General features: G+C 59.3%; 1 protein-coding gene across 1 annotated transcript in view; it reads left to right on the top strand.

The window, feature by feature from the left end:
• The first annotated feature begins 1,394 nt into the window (after positions 1 to 1,394).
• Positions 1,395 to 15,442, top strand: part of RAI1 (retinoic acid induced 1) — a 103,636-nt gene continuing 89,588 nt past the window's right edge. The window contains exon 1 of the mRNA XM_069542988.1: positions 1,395 to 1,826. The gene's annotated coding sequence lies outside the window, so the exon portion shown is untranslated. The remainder of the gene's footprint in view (positions 1,827 to 15,442) is intronic.

The following is a 15,442-nucleotide window of genomic DNA, read 5'->3' as shown; positions in this document are numbered from 1 at the left end:
GCCCTGTCCCCACACCTCCTCCCCTCCCCAGTTTGTGACAGAAAGCACTTCTCACAGAATTCACGGCCTCCAGGCTCCAGGCTTGATGCTCCACACACCTACCTCCTTTAGTCCTCAGGAACCCCAGGAAGTAGGCGCTACTATTGCCTCCATTTTACAGATGAGGAAACTGACACTTAGCAAGTTAACTTGTTTTTTTTTTCCAAACCCTCCCAGCTGGGCGCAGAACAACCAGACTTAGAAATTGGGTCTGTCTCCCCCAGAACCTGTGCTGAAAACTGCAGTGTCCATCGTCTGATCCTGATTCTGTCCGGCTCCTACCCTTGCCCTGGGCAGTGGGTGGCTGAGCTGGTGGGAAGGGCTCTGGGTGCAGGTCTTGCCTGTAACTTAGCTTGAGACCCTGTGCCTCAGCTTCCTGTAAACAAAAGGAGTGGGTCTGCCCGTCGGGGCTGCCAGGATCAGATGACAGGACATGCAGACAGGGGGACAGTCTACAGCATAAGGGCACCCTCCCCACCATGTGTTCTTACCTACAGGTGAGGAGGCTGAGTCCCCTGGGAGCCTGAGGCTTTGATGGCCCTCCTTCACCCACAGGACCAGCAGACCCCAGAGGCTGGATGGAGGCTGGAAACTTTCTGCCTGACCTGGGTGAGTGGAGGCCTGAGGCAGGGACTGCCAGGGGGTCTGTAGGGTCACAATAGGTTCACTCACCCATTCATTCAACATCCCTCTGCCCTGGCTCTGCCAATGGCACTAGGATTGCATCCGAATTCCCCACTAGGCTCAGGTAGCCCTGAAGACCCTGGTCCTCCCCAAGGCTCTGACTTCTGCTGCCCACCGCCTGTCCGCCTCCCCACCCCCGCCCCGTCCCACCTGCCTCAGGGCCTTTGCACTTGCTCCTGAGGCTCCACGTGGTGGGCTCCTTCCGCTCACAGCCAGCTAAGCAACCCCTGCCTCTCACTTCGCCGAGTAGCCCTCACTGCTCCCGGGAGCGGCCTTTCTCACGCGTGCTCTGTCTCTGCCCACCAGGCCGCCAGCACCAGGACGGCAGGGACCACTTGTCTCTGCTCACTCTGAGCCCTCCGAGGTGCCAGTGAGTGAAGACAGCTCTGCGCGGCGGCGTCCTAGCTTAGAGGTCGGAACGTTTCCCAGACGGGGAAGAGGACGTCACAGGGAGAGCCGTGGTGAGTGAAGGCGGGGTCCTGGCCCCGGGACCCGGCTGCAGCACGGAGCACCCGAGCGCCGGTGCCAGTCCACGTCCTTCGTCCGAGGTTCCGGCCCCGGCCCCCGCGTCCTTGAGGGCCCCTGGGGTCCCCCTGTCCAAACCCCCGCCCCAGGCCCGCAGCGGGCGCGGGCCGCCAGGGGGCGCTGTCGGGGCGCACGGCCCACCTGGCGCCCGGGCGGTGAGCGAGCGCGGCCAGGCGGCCGGGAACTTTTCTCCTCTCGCTCTCGCCGCCTTCTCCCCCCGCGCACCGCCCGCCGCCCGCTCTTCCTGCGCGGAGGGGACCGCATTTCCCCGCGGCCCTGCGACGCCAGAGGTGCGCGGCCAGGGCCTGGTCCCTGCGCCCTGGGCGCCGCCCCCGCCCGCGGCTGCGCTCGGAAGGCGAGGCGCGGAGCGAGGCGCGGCCGGGCGAGAGCGCGCCGAGCAGGCCGCCTAGTCCGCCGCCCGAGCGCCGGCGCGAGAAGGGGGCGCCGCGGCCCACCCTCCTTCCTGCCTGGCCGCGGGCCGGCCGGGCCGCCGCGCCCCGACCCCTATGGCCGCCTGGACCTCCGGGCCGCGAAGTCGCAGCGCCAGACCCCGGGTCCCCGAGTGAGCGCGCGCCGAGGTGAGCACCGAGGGCCGGGGCGGGGGCGCGGGGGCCGCGGGGAAGTCGCTTTGTGTGCGGGGGGCGCGAGGTCACCGGATGGCAGTCTGAGGAGATGCGGCGGGGTGGGGGCGCCCCGCGCCGCGGGACGAGGGCCGGGGCTGGTGCGAGGCGGGGGCGCGAGGACCGAGGGTCGCGCGTGCGAGGGCTGTGCGCGTGCTTGTCCCCGGGGGTACGCCGAGCGCGGGGTAGGGACCGGGGCATTCGCGCCGCGCCGGGACCGGAGGCGAGCTTTGTGAGGGCGTCCGGGTGGGGGGCGGGGAGCCGACTTCTCTGGGGCACTCTGGGCCTATCGGGGCCCTGGCGTGGGAGCCGGGGCAGCGAGGGCCGTGATGGGGAGGGGCGGCGTGTGAGGCCCTCGGGGGAGCCCCCATCCGTGCCCCGACGCGGGCAGGGGCGCCCGGGCCTGTGCGCAGGCCGCGCGACCGGGCAGGAAGCAGCCCGGGAGGCCGGGGAGCTCCGTCTCGGCCAGGCCCGGGGCGCAGGGGCCTTTCGGGGTGACGTCACGGTGGGGGCTCCGGCCACGCGAGTCCCCTGACGGACGGCGGCGCACCACCGGCCAGGTCCTTGGGCCGGAGCCTGGGAGACAGGAGACCCGGAGGAGGACGCGAGGGCTGGGCTCAAGCGGCGTCGCCAAGCGCGGCGGGGGCGAGGGGGTGGCAGGACGCGGGGGTGACTTTGGAGCCTTGGTTGCTGGGGGCCGCCCAGGAGGGGCGGAGGGGAAGCGAAACACCACGCAGGCCCGAGGCCGTGGCGGCCCCAGCTTCCTGGGGCGCCCGTTTTCCCAGCGAGCGATTTCCCCTCCTGGGCTCTGGGTCGTCCTCAAATCCACGCCCGGGGCCGGAGCGCGGCCCGAGTCGTGCCCTGATCTGGGGAGCCCCCGACGGGGGTGGCGCTGGGGCTCTGGCCCTGAATGAAGACTCTATCCGGAGTAACAATGCGCTTCTGGGGGGCTGGGGGAGGGGAGGCAGCACGCCTGAATGGCGACCCGGGCCTGGGCTTCCCAGGGTTTCCGCAGGCTCTGATCCGGGACCCACGCGGGACCCGCACGGTTCCTTCCACCCGCTCTCCCCCCTGCCATTTGTCTTCCAACGCAGTGGCGTGTGGAGGATTCAAGGGCATTACATCTGGTTGCAATCCAGTTTCATGCCGCTGCTGGGCTGTTAAGACCTCGAGTTGACGTCAAAGCAGGGGAATTACTTCTTTTTATTTTATCTTTTTTTAGTTGTCTGCTGCCCTGGGAAGGGAGGCGGGGTGAGTTAGGCGAGCTCTGATGTGGAGGCGCCAGCGCCCTGGGAGCCTCGGGCTGGGGGCTCTGCTTCTCTGCCCGCACCAGATTCTCCATGCAGACCGACTCTGCCTGGGGTCAGGCCCACCCTGGGTGGGAGCGGCCCTCGCTGCAGACTCAGTGGAGGCCCCTCCCGACTGACCACACGCTGCGTTTCCAGAGGCTTCCCTGGGACGTGGCTTCGCATCTGGAAACTGGAAAGGAATCTTTTAGTTTCCCACCCCGCCCCCCAACAGGAGCATCCAGGAGCGAGTCTTTAGGAGCAGTGGCCTTTTGGGTGACCCGGAGGGAGTGGACACAGACATTGTGGTTTGGGGGAGCCCCTCACAGTCAGAAGCCTTGGTTCCAGGATTGTGTGTCTGCGGGTGATCCAGAGTGGGCTGAGTGTGACCTTTCCAACAGCCAGGCGTCCCGACAGCTTCCTAAACACAAGGAGGTCACCCATTCTGCCACTTTGGACCAGGAGGCCTGTGCAGCAGGGCCTGGGCTGATTCCTCAGACTCTTGGGTCTGGACTGCGGGTTCCAAGCCCTCACTTGTGGCCTGCAGTAAGAAACACATTTCAGGTCCCAGCTTCATTCACTCCCACTATGTGTAACTGAAACGAAAGTCGAGTGAAAGAGCTCTTTCCTCTGTTTTGTGTCCTGGTCTGATATTTTCTGTTCTAGTCTAATTTTTTAATAGCATTCTGTGACCCCTGAATTGATGTCACGATCTGCTAATGGGTCATTCCCAGATTTTGAAAAAACAGGCCTAGAAAATGAGTCTGCTTTCTAGTTACTCAACAAACATGAATTGAGGCCCTGACAGTGTCTCTCTTTTTGAATTACTCAGGTGACACATGAATTTGTTCTCATTGTGAAAAATGCAAATAACCCAGAGGTATATAGGGTAGAAGTGCCCCCAGTAACCCCAGTTAACACTTTGAATGTGGTTTGCTGTTCATTTGTGCATACACGTCTCACACACAAACACAGAGCTTCCTCTTACCCCGATCTGGACCATGCCTCGTGCTCTTCTCAGCTCCCCTTTCCCTTCCTGGGGTCATGCGGGGGTCATGGGGGGGGTGCTCCAGGGCAAGGTGTTGGGTGATTCCTGGCTTTACCACGTATTGAATGGGTTATCTCTGTACCTCAGTGTCCCCATCTGTACAATGAAGCTAATAACAGTTCCAGCCTCACTGGATTATGGTGAAGCTTTAATGAGTCCACGCAACCCCATGAATCTGAGAACAGTGTTTGTCCCAATAAATGCCAGCTGGCCCTGACACCATTATTGTCACCACTGCCTTTCCATGGCCATCTGTGTTTGTACCTCATGCTTTAATAGTCACATGTGGCTGTGCATGGATGTCTCTCCCCCAGCCCCCAACATGTGGTTCAGCAGGCAGGACCAGGTAGAGCCCTGCAGGTTGGCAGTGTTCCCATGGGAGAGGCACCTGGGCTTGCGGGCCCACCAGGTATTTCCTAGGGCCCACTATTTCGAAGTCCTGTGCTTAATATTGGAGAAGGCAATGGCACCCCACTCCAGTACTCTTGTGTGGAAAATCCCATGGACGGAGGAGCCTGGTAGGCTGCAGTCCATGGGGTCACTAAGAGTAGGACATGACTGAGCAACTTCCCTTTCACTTTTCACTTTCATGCATTGGAGAAGGAAATGGCAACCCACTCCAGTGTCCTTGCCTGGAGAATCCCAGGGACGGGGGAGCCTGGTGGGCTGCCATCTATGAGGTCGCACAGAGTCGGACACGACTGAAGCGACTTAGCAGCAGCAGCAGTGGTTAATACACCTGCCTGCAAGGTCACAGCCCAGGGTTGGGACCCATGAGGTACCCAAAGGGACAAGTGGGAGCTCCTGCCAGGTCTTGGCCAGAAGCAGGGCCTCCCATGGAAGAGCTGGCAGGTGTGCTGGGGACAATGAGGGAAGGAGCATCTTTGGCGGGACTTGTTCCTGTGAGGAGGGGCAGATGGGGACCACATGAATCAGTTTCAGGATGTGGGACAGGTAGCCTGAGCATGAAGTCCAGAGGTGAGAGTGTCTTCACTTGGCCAGAGGTGGAGGGCTTTGTGGAGGTGAAGCTTCATGGCCGAGGGGACTTGGAGCCCAGGTAGGTGGGGAAGGGGGCGATCCTGGCGGCGGGAGCGCACCAGTGGTTCTTTGGTGGCTGCAGCAGATGGAGCCTGTGGCCAAGAGGGAGGACTTGGTTCATAAAGGCCGTGACGGGAGAGTCTAGCTTTTGCCCAGCCCCTTCATGGGCCTCCCTGCCTCCATCCTACCCCCTCCTGTGTGGGCCCCACTACAGGGTGACCTTTCTCCACCATGGCAGTGTCGCCCTGGGGTTCCTGTTGCCTCTGAATAAAGGTCTGCTCAGGAGCCCTTCCCAGGTGGGGGCCTCTCCTGTCCTTCGCCAGCTCTGCCCCGACTCAAGCCCCTTCCCCTTCTGCCACAGCAGACCGCCACCCCCACCTCCCCGGAGACAGCCCTGACATTGCTGCCTCTGTGCTGTGTTGGTCCCAGCTGTTCCTTCCACCTGGGCTTCCCTGCACCTTTCTCCCTGCCTCCCGGGACCAAAACAGACGTCCTGTCTCCTGCTCTGACCTCCTCGGCAGAACTGAGTCATCCCCCTTTGTCTACAGCTGAAGCATAGCGTTCATCACGGAATTAGCGGTAATTCTGTCGGTATCTGTCCTCCCCAGGAGGCCGGGGCATCGAGGCCCAGGGCTTGGCCGCCTCCTCTCTGCAGCCCCATCAGCTCCATGGGCGAGGCGGGGGAGCACAGAGCACTCAGAAGCCTTCCGAGCAGGAAGGGGTGGGCGAGAAGGTGAGCTGGGGGGGGCGCAGTGTTGTTTTGGGGGTCCTATTGGGATCTTGGGGACTCTCAGGGTGCTGGTCAGAGGATTCTGTTTGTCAGACCATAGAGGAGACAAGTGAGGGGCCCCTGCTACTCCCCGGGAGGGGGGATGGGGCGGGCGGGAAGAACTGGCTCATCCTGTTTCCCTGGGGACTGAGGCAGAGCGTGCCCTGTGCCTGGGTGGGTCACCGGGATCCGAGACTGGAATGTGACACCAGGGTGGGTGCCAGCGGCCGGAGGCGCAGACTGTCTCGGCTGCCAGCGAGAGCTTTTGCTCTGCTGGTTCTCGAATCTGTGTGAAGAGTGTGTGTGGGGGTGGGTGGGGGGGAGGAAAGAGCAACGTGGGAAAGGGCACTTGGTCAGGAGGGACAGGAGGATGGGCCAGAAGCACCAGGGCTCCCATGGGACCAGCCGACCATCACTCACCCAGCAGACACCCCCTCCCTGCCAAGTCCCCACCTCTTGGCCCTGGGCTTGCAGGGCTCAGAGCTGAGAGGCTCCAGGCTGGTGGACAGCAGTCATCCAGTTTCCGCGTGGTGACTGGGCTCAGGAAGGGGGCCCAGGGACCCGGGAGGGGAGCAGATCCAGTGGGGCAGAGGGAGGTGGGGGTCAGTGGGGGACTGGGGCCGCTCAGGGCCGGGATGGGCCCCAGACAGGGGTCCCACGTGAGGTGTACAGACTCTGTCATACTTGGTCCCCTCCCTGGAGACCATGCCTCGGTCTGGTCTGGTCCGGTCGGGGCAGCACAGCTGAGCAGTGGCACAGCCCTGGGTTTGGAGTCAGGACAGGGTTTGAGTTCCAGCTGCTGCTGCAGGAAAGTCACCCCCGTCCCCCAGCACATTTCCCCTCCTGTCCAAGCTCTGCATGCAGCATGTTCTGTCCTCTGGAAAGCCCAGGGTCCAGTCCAGGCGTGACCATCCTGCTGGGGGCTCCATCTCCCCACCTTCGCATGGGCGCAGTCCCCGGCCCCAGGAGCCTGCTGTGCGGAGACTCAAGTTGTTATTCCTCCCGCTGAAGGACTTTGTGGGAAGAGGTCGCTGTGACCGCTCCAGTCCTGCTGTGACGTGGGCTGAAACTGAGAGTTTGCTGCCTGTTTCTTCCCCAGCCAGGTAGAGGTGGATGGATCGTGTGGGTCTTGGTCACCTGTTGGGGCAGGTGAGAATTAGTTTTCCGGCCAGAGTTTCTGCTTGCAAAGGGGCTTGGCCCTGGTGCTGTGGGGTGGACTCGGGTGGCAGCGTAACCACAGACTCATTCATTTCTTCGTGCATTTGTTCCTAAATCACATAGTGAGTACCTCGCTCAGACCGGAGTGCGGGGAACACAGCTGTCAACTCAAGACACTTCTAATATGGTGCAGATAAGCACCCGCCTTTCGGAGTTCAGTGTCTTGGGTTCGCATCGTGGCCCTGCTGCTTACTATTTCTTTGCTCACTGGTGAAATGGGGCGGGGGGTTGGGGGTATTTCAGCACTCACCTCATGGGTTTGTTGGGAGAATTAGTGAGTTGATGCAGGTAAAATTCTTCAGACAGAGCCTGTTTAATGCATAGAAATACATAGAAGGTGCTAGAAGATGGTTCATTTTTATTCTTGCCCTGAAGAATCTCGGCACCCGCTCCCTGCTGAGGGAGGGCAGTGCAGCCAGGGCTTTCCTGAGAGGCCTGACACCCAGGAAGCAGGTGGTGGCCCTCCGAACTCCCGCCCCCAAGCCCCCACCCCGGCAAGCCACAGCCTCCGGGGTCGAACCTTCCAAGGAGCCCTGGGGACAGGTGTCTACTTCAGGAGCCCAGAGGGTGAGGCCTGTCCACCTGGGAAGCTGTAACCCTGCCTGGCACCAGGTGGGCTTCAGACTTCAGAAAGTAACTTCAGTATCAAGAATTGAAGCTGAGGGACTTCCCTGGTAGCCCAGTGGTGAAGAGCTACCTTGTCATGCAGGGAACTCGGGTTGGACCCCTGGTTGGGGAACTGAACTCCCACATGCTTTGGAGTAACTAAGCCGCCTGCCACAATGAAAGATCCCACGTGACACAAGGGAGACCCCATGAGCTGCAGACCCAATGCAGGCAAGTAAATTAAAAAGAGAACTGAAGCTGAATGAATTTTCCGATTGACACCCTCAATTGACGGAGGCCACCAGACCACCTCTGGGTGTTCTTAGGCAGGTTCCTCCAGCTCTCTGAGCCTCTCTTTCCTCATATATCAGGTAACAGAAATGATAGTACCAATTTCGTAGTTTCTTTTCTAAGAGGACTGAATGAGAGGATGCCTACAAAGCACTTGGCTGCAGTTGGCTCATAGCAAAATGCTTAATAAATGTTTCCTATTAGTGATAATAGTTCTCAGAATATGTCAGTTAAAAACCACCTGAGGGCCTTGCCTGGTGGTCCAGTGGCTGGAGCTCTGAGCTTCCAGTGTAGGGGGCCTGGGTTCGATCCCTGGTCGGGGAGCTAGCTCCCACATGCCACAAATGAAGATCCTGTATGCTGACATGAAGAGAGGAGATCCCAAATGCCACAGCCAAGACCCAGTGCAGCCAAATAAATAAATAAATATTTTTTAAAAACACCAAACACTTGAAAGATTTCTTCTTGGGGGCCACAGCTCCTTGGAGATGTGAAGTTGTAAGCCTCTCACTAGCATGGGACAAAGAATTGTTACAATGAGGCAGAGACTCTGAGGCCCAGACATTTAGCTGCTGAAGCACAGTAACACAGGAGCCTAGGGCAGGGTGCCGAAGTGGGAACAGAGTTGGCTTTTATTCAGGTGCTCTGTGATGCTTTGAGAGTTATTCCTGCAGCAAATGGTAACCGCGGATCAGCACTGATACACAGCTGAGCTCAAGTGGGCCTGTCTTGTGGAAGCTTCTGATATGATGGGAAATGAAATTTGCATGTGATGATGCTAAGAGGTTGGAGAAGGACATGGGAACTCACTCCAGTATTCCTGCCTGGAGAATCCCATAGACAGGAGCTGGTGGGCTACAGTCCGTGGAATCGCAGAGTCAGACATGACTGAAGTCACTTTGCATGCATGCATGCATGATAAGAGGTAAAATAAAAATCACCTGTTGTGTTGGTGGGTGGTGGGGTAGGGAGAAATGTATATTTGCTCATTTGGCGGGGGGCAGAGGTTGGGGTGCAGGCCTTGGAGCAGTGGTTCTCAAGTGGGAGTGATTTCGTCCCTCGGGGGGCCTGGGGCCCTGTCTGTAGATGTTTTTGGTTGCCTCCACTAGGGGAGGGGGTGCTGACATCTAGTGGGTTGAAGCCCGGGACACTGCTTAACATCCTGGGATGCACAGGACACACCCCCACAAGTTACCAGGCCCCAAACGTCAGCAGTGCTGAGGGGTTTGGGCAGCTTTGTCCTGGAGCCACATGACGACACGGCTGTGCCCCTGCCCTTGTGAAGCCCTCAGTCTGGTAGGTGAGCAGACCTCAAAGACATGACTGTGTGGATGTAGGTTCGTTCACCTGTGACCCTGCTGCAGCTGAGAAGGTGCCCCTTGCAGGGGAGGCCTTGGGGGAGGGCATCCAGGTAGAGGTGGGGGTGGAGGGGTGCAGCCCCAGAAAAGGCTCAGAAGCAGAAAGGCAGAGGTGTGTGGTAGAAGGGGCAGATGCCTGGTGTGTGTCTGGGGCAACAGCAGACAGTGAGTGACGCAGCCTCAAGGCCAAGGACCTCTCTGCTTTGCCTGGTTTGAGGCAACTGCATCTCCCAGCATGCTGTGCTCCAGGGCACTGGGGTAGAGGGGGTGCCCTGCGGAGGCCTGGTGGGTTGGTGGGAGGGAACTGCTGCCCTCCGGAGAGGTCCCAGCTCTGCCCCTTCCCTCATTTGCATCTGTCTGATAGATGGGAAAGAGAACTAGGAAAAAAAGAAGAGGAAGAACAATATTTTCATTTCAAACACAGGGATGAGGGAGGTGGGAAGGAATCTGGTTTAGGACACCTTTGAGAGGAGCACAGAAAATCCCCACCATGGCCCGAAATAGCACGGAAAACAGACGTTTGGCCTGATCACACTTAATTGATTGGCTCTTTTTTCGAGTCCAGCAGGATGTGGACGGTGCTGGCTTTGTTCCCTTGGGATGACAGTGACCCCCCCCCCCCCGGGGCCCCCAGGCTGGCTACTTAAACAGAGTCCCTGCTCTCCCAGGCAGGACAGGAGCCCGGGGAGCTCAGCCTGAGCATTGCAGAGGGCCAGAGAAGGTGACTGGGGGGATGCCCGGCAGCAGGGCCAGGTGGGTGAAAGTGGAGGTAGGAGAGACCTGGTTCCTCTAATAAGTGGATGCCTGGCTTTTTGGCTGCTGAGAGGGATCATGGAGAAAAGCCGTCATTTAATGAGTGCCTGCTATTGTGCTCAGCACTAGGTGGTCCTCTCTAAGCCTTATTAACCAACTCCTATGGATCAAGGAAACTGAAGCTCAGAGAGGTTAAGTGACCTGCGTGAGGTCACACAGCGACCAAGTGCAGACTTAAGATTGGAAACCACAATCTGTTGGGCTCCAAAGCCAGGCCCTGCCTGCTCCTCATTCATTTCCTGGTGGTCACTCATCCATTCAGCAGATAATCTCTGTGAAATAATACTGTGACCTGGCGGGATTTTTTTTTTTTAGGCCTCGGAGTCAGAAGTGGGCTTGAATTCTGACTAGAGCAGTTTCAGTCTCTGTAGCTTTCTCAATCAGAGCCTGCTTTCATCTGTCAAGTGGGCACAACCACACCTTTGTCCTGGAGTTGCTTTTAAGGGTTAAACTGCATGGAAGAGAACAGGAAGGGGAAGACAGAGGCCCAGGGAGGTTAGGACCTGCCCTGGGCCACCCAGCGTGACAGAGTGCAGTGAAAGAACCCTGGGTAGAAGGAACCAGGCGAGATTGTGGTATCTCTGTGCAGTATCAGTGTTGGGTTTCATTATTTGAATGGGGAGAGAGGGCAGCCCCCACTCTGCAGGTAGAGAAGGTGGTGTGGAATGCGGGTGTTTATTTTTCTGTGTCTGTGAAAGCCCTGTTTCAGCTCAGGCTGATAGGGTGTCTCAAGACACTGCAGAGAGTGTCTGCCATGGAGACAGATCTGCCCAGGTGCTTGCCTAGTGTGGGCACTGACAGGGTACCTCCCAAGCCAGGCTCCCAGTGCAGCCTGTAACCCTTCATCCTAGAGCCTGGTGAGCCTGGGTACCCTCAGAAGAGCAAGGGTGGGTGACGGCCTTGAACCTGGGGTGTCCCTTCGCCTCCTTGAATTTGGCCGTCCTGGCCCCATTCATCTCCTTATCTTCTGGCAGCCCCCTTGAGTTGCTGGGAGGGAAGTCAGGGGCAGCCTTCCCGACTGACAAAACAAGTGTTGCTCACAAAAGAAGGGAGGTTGGCAGGACTGCTCTGGCTCCCCTCCCCCGTCCCAGCCTCTGGCTGCAGGCATCTCCCCTGCTTTGCCCAGGAGGCACCCCAAAATTCTGAGAGGTAGTGAGGGGGCTGCAAAGCCATCAGACCGCTCTGGCGGGGTACCCCCAGCACCAAGAAGGTGGATTCTAGGGAGGATGACTGGCCCCTCCTTCCTTTCAGGAGTCTGGGAAGGCTTTCTGGAGAGGAAGCCAGGCCGGCAGGTAGCAGAGAGAGACATCGGATCCAGGGGGAGCAGCAGAGAAAGCAAACAAACAGGGCTTTGTGTGGTTGCAGATTGGCGGCTCAGAAGGGAAGCCGGCTGGTGGGAGGGGAAGGAGGAGGGGGGAGGAGGGGACTGCAGGCCAGGCCAGTGCTCTGGGCAGAGATAGGCGGCTGGACCAGCCCAGGCTGGGCGGCCAGGGAGCAGGGAGTGCCACTGTGTGTGGACAGGCTTCTGGAGTCAGCCTGGCTGTGTCCCAGCCCTGCCACTTCACTCCTTAACAAATCTGGGCTTGTTTGCCCACCTACTGGGGCAGAGTCACTCACACAGGACTGGGGAGATAGTCATCCGGCCCGACTGGCCTGGCCCGTCATGTGAACCCCGACCCTACAGGGATACAGGCCAAGAAGGGATCAGGGTCTGCCTGGCGGGCTGCCAGCTTGGTTGGGTCTCCTGAGGGGGCCTGGAGGGCAGCGGAGCAAAGGGGTTCGCACTGCTCAGTAGCAGATGCCTGGCATGTGGGTGGACAGAGGCTGGCATCTCGGGTCCTAGGCCCTGGAGCCCAGCATCCCCTGCGCTGGTGGAGGGGCCATCTCGGGGGGCAAATCCTAGATCCTAACAGGGCAGCCCGGGCTGGCCCGCCTGTCCAGGCGCGCGCAGCCCCGCCTCGGGGCGGGGGGGGGCTTGGTAGGAGCCGGCAGGCCAGACACAGAGGCAGCTGCATTACCGCCTCGGGGGCCATTTCCTCTCTTCCCCGACCTCGGGAGGGCAAACGCCCGCGCTTCCTGGCTTCCCCTCGCTCCCAGCGGCGCCCTCAAAGCGGCCACGCTGGGGCCTCGGCGCATCGGGCCGGACGAGCCCAGCCAGGGCCGCGACCGCGACTCCGGAGGCCAGGGCGCGGGGAGGGGCGGGGTGGCCGCTGTGTCGCCATGGCAGCGCCCATCCCGGCGTGCCCCGCGCAGTCGCGGGGTGGGGATTCCAGGCCCCACCCCTCCCTTCGCCAGACGGCGACTTCCGGGAACCGGGGCTGTGGGCGTGGCCCAGGCCCCGCCCCTCACGGCCCCTGGCTTCCGGGAACCGGGGCATGGGGCGGGGCTTCCGGAGGGGCTGGCGGCCCCCGGGTTCTCGTCCCGGCCCGGGTCTGTTGTTTTGCGTCGCGTACTGCCCTATGGGTCTGGCCCTGGCTCTGCGCTTCCCTCGCCAGCCGCCTCCCTTGCCTGATGCCCTTTCGGGCCTCGGGCCTTCTGTGTCCCGCCGGTCACTCCCGGGCCTTCCCCCCCCCCGTCTCCCCTCGGGCACTCGGCTGACCTCTGCTCGCCCGCACATGGCCTGGGCAGGCCGCTGAAGGGTGCAGCCTTGGGCCTTGGAAGAGGTGTCCCGGGCGGGGTCAGCTGTCCTTGGCCTTTCGAGAACTGGGAGGGTGAGAATGGACTTAAGCGGCCGCGGGAGAAGACTTGGTGTGGAAAAGAACTTATCAGGCCTGAGCATTTTTTTTTTTTAAATAAATCAGGTTATAAAGGGCTTCCCTGGTGGCTCAGACTGTAAAGAATTTGCCTGCAATGTGGGAGACCCGGATTCGATCCCTGGGTTGGGAAGATCCCCTGGGGAAGGAAATGGCAACCCATTCCAATATTTTTGCCTGGAGAAATTCATGGACAGAGAAGCCTGGGGGGCTGCAGTCCATGGGGGTCACAAAGAGTAGGAGAGGAAGGAGCAACTAACACTTTCACCAGGTTATGACCATGTTGATTTTAGAAAAAGCTAAAAATGCCAGATGACAAGCAAAAACCTCTTATAATTCCACCCCTAGAACATAATCGTCAGCATTTTTGCTCTAGACATATGGTAAACAACACGATAGATGTAATAAATATAAAATATGGAGTCATGCTGTATATTTGGTTTTGTAAGGCCCTTGTGTTTTAATAGTTTTCTCTCCCACTACAGAAAGAGGATGGGCTGATTATAGACTTCTGGAAAGTAAGGCAAATGTAAAGGAAAGCAGTCCACCCAAACTCCCAGGCCCTGAAGCCAGCCTCATTTGATTCTTCTCTGCCCTGTCCTGGGGTCTTTTGTTAAAGGGTGCTGCCTTCTTCCTCCGTGAGCCATCTGATGTCTTGCTTCTCTCCCTTCCTATGTGAAGCCTGCTCCTTTTCCCTGAGTCTGTGAGTCTGGAGAGAACTGGAACCGGATCTTGGGAGCTTCAGAGAGAAGTCGGACTGGATGGCTGCTTCCTGACTTGGTTGGACCTCTCCCCATCTGCCAACCCCAGGAACCCTTGCCCTGGCTCCTTAATTGGCAGTCTGGGCAGGGGCCACCGAGCCCAGCCAGTGCCACCCAGCCTGTGCAGAGCTGTTGAAGACTTGTTGCCCCTAAGGAGACCAGGCTCCAGCAGCAAGGCCATACCAAGGTCCCAGACCTCAGTCACATCCGGGTCCCCCTTGCCCAGCCACATGCAGACTTAGCCCGTGGTTGGCCCTGTGGCCCCCTTCTGCTCCCAATGTATGTTCTAGGAGCAGGTTTCTGCTGCCCTGGGCTGCTTGGCCTCCCCTTTGGGGCCTGTGGGCCTGGCACCAGGCGCAGCCTCCCTCAGCTCAGCTGCCTCTTGAACTCCAAGCTGCCCTGGCCCTGCCCATCCCCTCTACCAGCCTTCTTTCTCCATTCCTAAGCAGTTCAGTTCTGACACCTCCCATCCCTGCGTGAAACAGACCTTGGAAAATCAGAGCTGCCAAGGATGGACTGGCATTTAAAAGGCATCCAAGACTTGAGAGGAAGGCAGAAGAGGGGAGAGAGTGCAGGGCCCTGTCCCTGGACAGCAGCTGGATTTAGTGGATGGAAAATCACAGAATGCACCCTTCCCTGGGAAGCACCCCGGGAAGAGGGGGGCAGGTGGGGTACCAGGCAGCATGCCCCACTGGCCACCACCCGCAGTCACCACCACATGCTCCCAAAGTGAAAAGATGTGTGAGGGCCGTCAGGAGTCTGCAGCTGGCAGCCTTGTAAATTGTGTTCTCTTAGCAGGTTTATTCGTTTATGAAATATTGAAGCCCCATTTCACTTTACCTGTAGCAGGGAGGCAGCCAGGTTGGGGCTGAGATTAATGCTCTGAACATGACTTATTTATCTGGAGCCGCTCTTCTGGGCTGGGTGCTGCCTGCCATATGGAATGTAACCAAGCGCCAAGATGAGTGTGTGTCTGGGCTTGCGGGGCTGTGTGTCTGTCCATCTTTGAGGGGGTTCCGTACTGGAGAGTGATGGTTCTCACATGCTTGCTGTGTCCAGGCGTGTATATGAGTCTGTGTATAAGATTGCTAAGAGTGTGCCTGTGTGTACAGTGTGGTGTCTGTGGGTGTGGAGGGGAGGGGTTGAGGAATGAGTTGAGGGAGTGGGTTTTGCGAGCAGGTTTGTGTGCTCATGTCTGTGGTTGTGTCCGCAACATGGGATTAGGGTTGGGGGACAGATGTTCTTCTGTGTGTGTGTCTGCATTTGTGGTGGGGCCACAGGTGTGCCGAGTGTGTGTCTGTTGTGTGTGAGCCCGTTTCTGTGTGCACGTGGTGTGGTGCAGGACTTACATGTCAAAGGCAGAGTCCGTGGCACTGGCTGGTTGTGGGCTAGTCTGCTGCCCCAGCCGTGGCCCGGGAGGAATTGATGCCTGATGCGCTTGTGTACTGTGACCTGTGTGGCGGGGCCTCAGGCTCTGGGAAGGACTGACGTTGGGGGCTGAAGAGACACTGAGAACTTCCAGCAGAACTGAGCCTTCCTTGCCCTGTGACTCAGAGACCAGAAGGAACTCTGGTCAGGGTGGTCCGGGCCCACATCTTGTGGATGGGGACAGCCAAGGTCCAAGATCACACAG

The sequence above is a fragment of the Ovis canadensis genome, chromosome 11 (genome assembly GCF_042477335.2).
Source record: "Ovis canadensis isolate MfBH-ARS-UI-01 breed Bighorn chromosome 11, ARS-UI_OviCan_v2, whole genome shotgun sequence".
Taxonomy (NCBI): Eukaryota; Metazoa; Chordata; class Mammalia; order Artiodactyla; family Bovidae; genus Ovis; species Ovis canadensis.
The sequence above is the reverse complement of the archived record's forward strand: the minus strand, read 5'-3'. Positions and strand labels throughout refer to the sequence as shown.